Consider the following 8,034-nt stretch of genomic DNA (forward strand, 5'->3'; position numbering starts at 1 on the left):
GTTGTTGTTTCTGATTATGGCCTTAACGATCTGTTTTTCTTACCCTCTGTGTAATGTTAACTTTCAACATTATACTGTTTTAATATTATAGCCTAATAATACATCCTGATAATCACTAAAGTGATTTTCCTCAATTCAATTTTCTGCTTTTCAAATGGCCTGGTTAATCCTGAGTAATGTTTCTGCTATTGCAGTTATGTTATTTTATAAGCTTTATAAACGGTTTGGAATAGAGAAAAAAGCATTTGCAAGGTCCTATACAGAATGATAAGTTCCCGGCTGAGTCATCAGTGGATCCATTAAGTCATGAACCAAAGGCACAGCTGCATGCAAACAAGGCACTACTTTGTTCAACTCCCAATAGTCCACAGTCATCCTCCAGGTACCACCAGGCTTTTTTCACTGGCCATCCCAGATCATTAAATGGGCTATGCACCAGTCAAATAATGCCAACTTTCTCCAAATAATGGCACCTATCTCCACATGTCCTCCCAGTAGGCAATACTGCTTCATATTGGCTCCACGTCTTGGCTTGAGCAACACTTGTGTGTCATGTTTAGCATAACCTCATAACACAGGCTTTATTGTCTGTGTTCACAGCTAAAATTCTCCAACTGTTGTTTGCAGGTGCAAACCATAAAGTACATCCACACCCAAGATGTATTCAGCTCCTGGGGATACATACACAGTATATAAACGAGGGGGTAATTGTCCTATGCCCAATGGCAATGACATAGCTTTGACTTCAATAGTTTGTCCTCCAAAGCCATCTACACAAACTGTGGCACCTGGAAACTTATGTTGGGCTGGATCACAGACTCTTCCACAACATCCTGTGCAGGTCCTGAGTTGGGTAGTCAAAAGAAAAACTGAGAAGCCATGGGCAAAGTGGACACGCTTTATCCTTCAGATGCGAGCTTCACTGACTAGTGGTTCAGAGCCACTGCCTTCCATACAGAAGTGAAGTACACAATAGCAGCAACGAGCCAAGTGGTACCTGGGCGCACATGTGCACTGACACTACTCTTATGTAACTTATTTACAATGGATGTGCTGAATCATACCCAGCTGGATATGGGGCAAGAGGGCCTGACTATACTGACTCCACTTTCCTCACAGTCCACCCTTTCAGAGTCCCTCACTGTGCAGTCTACGTGTTTGGAATCTTCTGCAATGTTCCCTTAGTGAGGATGGCTGAGCCTCGCATCCCTATAACCTCTGTACTTACTGTACGTTCAATACACCTTGAGGCTTGTCCCCAGAGCTCTATCCTTTCAACTATTAGCCATGAAAACCCCACCCATACACATGTCCAGTTAGTAGTTGTCATTAGGATGATTTTCCACAGGAATCCTGCAGCCACCGGTAGGAAATTTGGTGCATATTCAGCAAGCTGACACATTGGCCAGTCGACTCTGGTGGCTGCAGCCACAATATTATGGGTGAAAAGACAACAATGTTATTGGCACCAATAGAAGGAGTTCTCATCCCTTTGGCAGAATACATGCCAGCTTACCATCCCGGAAAGAATGGATGCAGGAACAAGTGCTGTGGCTCTATGCAACAGAGCCTCGACTGGAGAGGGCCCACTCTTGTGGGGTCTCTCATTTAAGATCCTGACTGTTGGCCACAACTGATGTGTCCATCCTTCAACAATGCGGGGCTGGCAAACAGCCTTAATTCCCTTTTCAAACGACCATACATGGCCATAAGGCTACTCAGTGCCTTCACATTGCTTACCTGGTCTGGGACACCACAAGGCCATATAAACAGAAGACCAGTAATTCTCTGACTTTGGCAGTGGTCCCACAAAATCCAACTGCCACTATGTCAGGGGCACCCTCACACAGGTTATCTGCCCATCAGGGGCACCCATCTGTTCATCAGGAGCACATCTGCCCATCAGGGGCATTCTGTCTTGGTTTTCTGTGGCACCAAGTGAGCCATCAACCACACCATCTTGCAGCCAAGCATGCTGTATTCTCAGGCTTATGCAGCACCTGGTGGCCATCGACCACACAGTCTTGTAGCCAGCATTCTGCGTTCTCCAGTGTAGACACCCAGCTACATCAGCTGCTGGAGCTCTCTCTAGCCATCTTACTTTAGCCAGTGCATTAGCTTCATCATTGCACGGACTGTCTAAAGGGAAGTGTCCTGCAACACGGAAAAGAGTTACTTCCTTTTTATGTCCTAATTCCCATAACTCTTGCCACATGACTTGTCCCCATGGCGGCTGGTGGCCTACCATCCACCACTGATATTTCCAAATAGATATCCAAATGGTAAGACCCTTATATATGGCCCACTCACATTGTTCCAAATGATCTAGCAGCATTGGAGCCACCCTGGTTAAATCTGCAAGAGAATCAAAGGTTAGCAAGACATCATCTATGTAATGAAACATTGTAACCATGCTGGGCCTACTCAACCTGGTTAGGTCCCCAGCCACTAAACCATGACATATGGTTGAGCTATGCAGATAACCTTGGAGCAACACTTGGAAAGTTCATTGTCTTCCTTCCCAGGCAAAGGCAAACTGTTCTTGGCTATCAGCCAAGAGAAAAAAGCATTTACAAAGTCCAGTAGCACACAATGACAAGTTTTCAGCTGAGTCTTCAGCTGATCCATCATGCCATGAACTGATGGCACAGCCGCATGCAAAGGAGGCACTACCTTGCTCAGTTCTCAATAGTCCACAGCCATTCTCCAAGTACCATCAGTTTTTTCACTGGCCACATCAGAGCATTAAAGGACTATGTGCAGGATGGATGATGCCAACCGTTTCTAACTCCAAGATAGTGGCACTTATCTCCCCATGTCCTCCCAACCAATGATACTGTTTCACATGTCCCTGCAACACAGGCTTTGCTGTCCAGATCTACAGCCAGAATTCTTGAAACATTGTTTGCAGGTGCAAACCATAAAGTACATCTACACCCAAGATGCACTCAGCTACTGGGGACACATACACGGGGGCGGGGGGGCAACTGACTGATGTCCAATGGCAAAAGCAAAGCTTTGACTTTAATAATCTGTCCTCCATAGCCATCAGTATTAACTGTGGTCCCCGGAAACTTATTAGGGTTGCTGTGCATCACGTTATGTTCTGTGCTGGCATCCACCGATGCTAATACACACTGCACATTTGCCATCCACCCCTAGGTCCCACAACAGTAGGGACCAAGCTGCTAAGGGTTCATTTTCTGATGCACAACAGGTTGTGAGAGGAGATGCACAAGTTCTCCCAACACACCCTCAGGGTCATCATTGTCCTCAGCTTGAGAAGCAGAGGTGTCCTGTTGCTGTACTTCAGTGTCCTACAGGTCTGCCTTTTGTGTTGGCTCTCCAAGCCATGCTGTGTCATGGAGTGTCTGGTCCATGTTGGCTCATAGTGCAATGAGGAGTAGCCAGTCCATCTGGCCAGCTACACTCTGGGACTCCTCATCTTTCACCATGGAGCTCAATACCCTGAGAGTGTTCTCCATGCTCTCAGGGATCCATCCACTTGGTTTCAAGTTTCCAGTACAGCCCAAGTCCACAGGAACACTGCCACCAGGTACCACATTCTTGAGGGTGGCCACATAGCCTCCCCCTCCTTTGGGGCCTGTGGCATTCTTACCTGCTTGGATCCTGCCACTGAACTATGCCAATTCTCAGGCCAGATCACAAACCCTTCTACCCTCCTATGCAGGTCCTGAGTCAGGTAGTCAAAAGAAAAACTGAGTAGCCACAGGCAAAGTAGACATGCTTTACTCTTCAGATGCGAGCTCCACTGACCAGTGGTTCAGAGCTGCTGGCTTCCATACCTAAGTGAAATACACAGTAGCGGCAATGAGCCAAGTGGTACCCGGATGCACATGTGCACTAACTCTACTCTCTATGTAACTTGTTTACAACAGATCTGCTGAATCATACCCAGCTGGGTATGAGGCGAGGGGTCCTGACCAAACCAACTCCTCTTTCCTCACACCGTATATCAAGCTACATTCTGCACCAGTATCCACCTACACCAATACACGCGGCACATTTGTCCCTGACCAATGTATTGCCAGTTCAACATGAGGCCTCTGGTCCTCACCTGACCCCCAAAGGCAAGCACCTTGGCCTGCTCCCTAATTGAAATGGAACAGTCCATCCGCATCTGTGGGAGTAACCAAAAAATCCTTTAAATTCACTGGGCGTACCTTGCCACCTGTTTCCAGATGTTTAGTGAAACACTGTTCAGGGCGCAATTGCTCCCACAAGGCAAACAGGACCACATTTGTTTGCCAGTCAATTTTCTTGCTATCAACCCCTGCTGTGAGCAAGTCAGAAAAATGCTTATGGCTGGTCTTGCGTGATCCCCTTGGGATAAAATCCCGAGCATTTCTTGAGGGTTCAGTCTTCACCACGTTTCAGACCCCTTTTGCTTGTCTCCTCTCCTCCACTTCGCCCAGACTGGCCATCATGGTCTTTATTTCATGTATAGGGTGACCAATGTATGGGGCCTGTATGGCCATCAGTGACCCCAAGGATGTTAATGGGGCATTTTGCAGCACTATGTTTCTCACGCCTCCTGTACAATGTTCATCATCCGGACCACGGGTTTTCATATTAAACATGGACTGCCGCATCCCCAGCTCCCAAGCCAACTTGGCATACATTCGAACCAACTCAGCATACGTTTGCCATTTAATCACCATTTGGGGCAGTTCTCCAGTGTGCACCCACACAGTTCAAACAGCTGCATTCAACCAATCCATTAAAGAGTGATTGCCCAGCCCTTGTGCATATCTGCGGCTGTTCTATAGCCTCTGCCACAGGGATGAGTGCATAGTAACGGAGGCTAACTTTTCTATCTCCTCACCAGAGCACATCACACTGTCCACCCCTAGGTCCCATAACCACAGCATCCAGACAGCCAGGGGCTCTCCCTGTTTCTTCTGTCACTGTTTTCCCAACTCAACTAATTCAACCTGGGTATATGGGACATAGGTAGTGAATGGGGTCACCTGTGGATTGCCCACCAGTTGTTCGTCTGGTCCCACAGCCTGCTTTTGCTTCAACTTCTGATGCACAACGGGTCATGCCACGAGATGCACAGTCTCCCCCAACTCACCACTGGGTCTGTCATCGTCTCTGGTGTTGGAAGTAGGGATGACCCGTTGCTGCACTTCATCCTCCAGGACAAGTATCCACACTGACAACAGTCTGCTTTTCCTAGTAATGTTTGTATTACTCTATTCAACTCAGTTCTTTCCATTTCCATAGCTCGCATACTAATCTATCATCTCTTGCCTAGGCTACTGAAATAGGCACCTAAAATAACTCCCCATAGCTACTTCTTTGCGCTCCTTTCCCCATACTGTAGCCAGGGTAATAGCTCCCAAACTCAAATCTGATCAAGTTACTCTGCTAATAAAAGCCTTTCTTTCATTGGCTCCCAATTGCTATTGAAACCAAAATGCAAATACATGTCATATAAAACATCTCATATTTTCCAGCCATACATCACATCCAGCTTATTCTTTCCTGACCTCCACTAGCACTAAACTTCTTTGTATTTTATAAAAAGTGCAACATACTAAAACCAAAAGTTTTGTTTTTTGTTGTTTGTTTGTTTCACATATTGGTGCTTTATCTGGGGACTCTTGGGAGGTTTTATCCTCCTACCTCACATCAGATCTCAGTTCATTTGTCACCTATTTAAAGAAGTATTAGCTGAATCCAGTGACAAGTTCAGATCCCTTTACTTTATATTCTCATAAGTACTACACAACTTTTCTTCATAGTACCTATCAAATTTTAATCAACCAATATTTATTGAGCATCTGTTATGGGTCAGGAATTCCTTTAACTAGTAGGGATACGACAGGTATACAAACAGGTAAAAATCCTTGCCTTCATGGAGCTTAGATTATAGGGGGAGGGGTGAAGTAGATATTAAAATTTTAAAAGATATAAGAAAAAGCAAACTATTCGGAAAAAAGAAACTAAATTTTATTTTTATATTTGTCTAGTTAATTAATGTTTCTGAATCAAGCTAGAACATAACGGCCAATTCGAACATTGTCAAAAATGGTTACTGATATTTTGCTGAGGTTAGTACTACCTTTTTCTTTCTTTTTTCTTTTTTTTTTTTTGACTTTATTTTTTTTTTTTTAATTTTTAATTTTTAATTTTTAATTTTTTTTAATTTTATTTTGTCGATATACATTGTAGCTGATTAATGCTCCCCATCACCAAAACCTCCCTCCCTTCTCCCTCCCCCCCTCCCCCCCAACAATGTCCTTTCTGTTTGTTTGTTGTATCAACTTCAAATAATTGTGGTTGTTATATTTTGACTTTAAAAACAGTGAAAGATCATAGAGATCAAGGATAGAGATGCCACCTTGAAGGGGTTCTCATGACCCAGTTTGAAATAATTTGAACATCAAAATTAGAGATTATAACTTATTGAACAAAATGTGAAAATGGGAGTCCACAAAGATATAAATACAAAATAAATAAATTAAAATTTTGATAGTAAATGAGATATTAAGTAGGTAAAAGTATCTCTTGTTAAGGCAAACACTGCACTGAACAATGTTACACAGGCCAGGAACGTTTTATTCAAGGCTATTGCAATAAGGGAGAGAAGCTAGAATTCAATCTGAACTAAAATCTGCCAAAATGAAGGATGGTAGGGGTTTAAAAAGATGGGGAGAGGGAGAGATTAGATACCATCTGAGTTTGCCAATTGGCTATACCCAAGGAAAATACAACTCCCTCAGATCTCATAACAGGGAGCAGTTTACAAGGTGGAGCAAGTCATCCCACTGAATTTAGAATCCTACCCTCCCACAGCGAGTAGGAGGTAGGGCTCTGTCATCCTTGATGATTACATTTCAAATGGACGACTCCCAGGTCCTTGAGAGAGAAATTCCTGGGATGTGAAACCTGGAGAGGCTTGTAAAAAGATTTATATGCCAATGAGGCAGACAAAGAATTTATAATTACAAGTGTTTTAAAGTAAATGCTCTGAGAAAAGTGAGGTCAGGTGCCATAGAGTAGAAGAAACCTGTCTAGAGTTTAGTCAAATTGAGGTAAATATTAAAGCCATCTTGTTAACTTCCTACAAGATACTAATTAATTACAAAAGGGAAAGTAACTTTATGGTGAAATCAGGCAAACACACCACATTAGTCATCTGAATGAAATAAATATCATCAATAACAGAACAAACGAAATTGTGTCCCACCTGGAAGAACGCAGTGAGAACAAAGCTTCGCTGCATCACTTTTAGGCTGTTCCTACCCAGGAGGCATCCCTGGAATTTAACCACGAGAAACAATCACACAGGTTCAAATTAAAGAACGTTTCACAAAATAACCAATCGGTAGTGTTCAAGTGTTGAGGTCATGAATGTTAAGGACGGCTGAGGAATTCTTCCTGACTGAAGGAAACTAAAGAGATAGAGTAGCTAAATGTAGAAATTGAATCTGACCTGGATCTTTTACTTTAAAGAACACTATTTTGACAAATGGCATAACTTGAGGAAGTCTGAGAATTAGAAGATGGTTTTGTGTTGATGTGAATTTGCTGATTTTGATCATGGTAATGTGGTTAAATAGAAAAAGGTGTTTTTATTTTTTGTAGGTAACACACAAAAAAGTATCCAATTACAAGAAATTTTGTGATGAAATGCATCAATGTGGCAACTAATTCTCGAGAGGTTCCAGAAAAAAATATGTTCTTTCCTCTGTACCTATCTTCTTATAAAGTGTGTGAGTTTCTAAATTCAGGGAAAAAAGTGTAACACATAAAAATCCGATAAAATCTTAAGCAAACAACACATTTAACACTTTTACTCAGAATTTCTACTTTTAGGGTTTTATCATAGAAATAAATGATACTACTGTTTATGAAACTACTCAGGATGTTTATTGCAGCATAGTGTACAGTAGCAAAAACCTGGAAACAAAGTTAATGCTCATCAATAAAAGCAGGAAAAATGAGTAACTGCACAATATAATGCAACCCTTAGAACTATATAAAATTAACCCAAAATAATAT

The sequence above is a fragment of the Cynocephalus volans genome, chromosome 12 (assembly GCF_027409185.1).
Source record: "Cynocephalus volans isolate mCynVol1 chromosome 12, mCynVol1.pri, whole genome shotgun sequence".
Classification (NCBI taxonomy): Eukaryota; Metazoa; Chordata; class Mammalia; order Dermoptera; family Cynocephalidae; genus Cynocephalus; species Cynocephalus volans.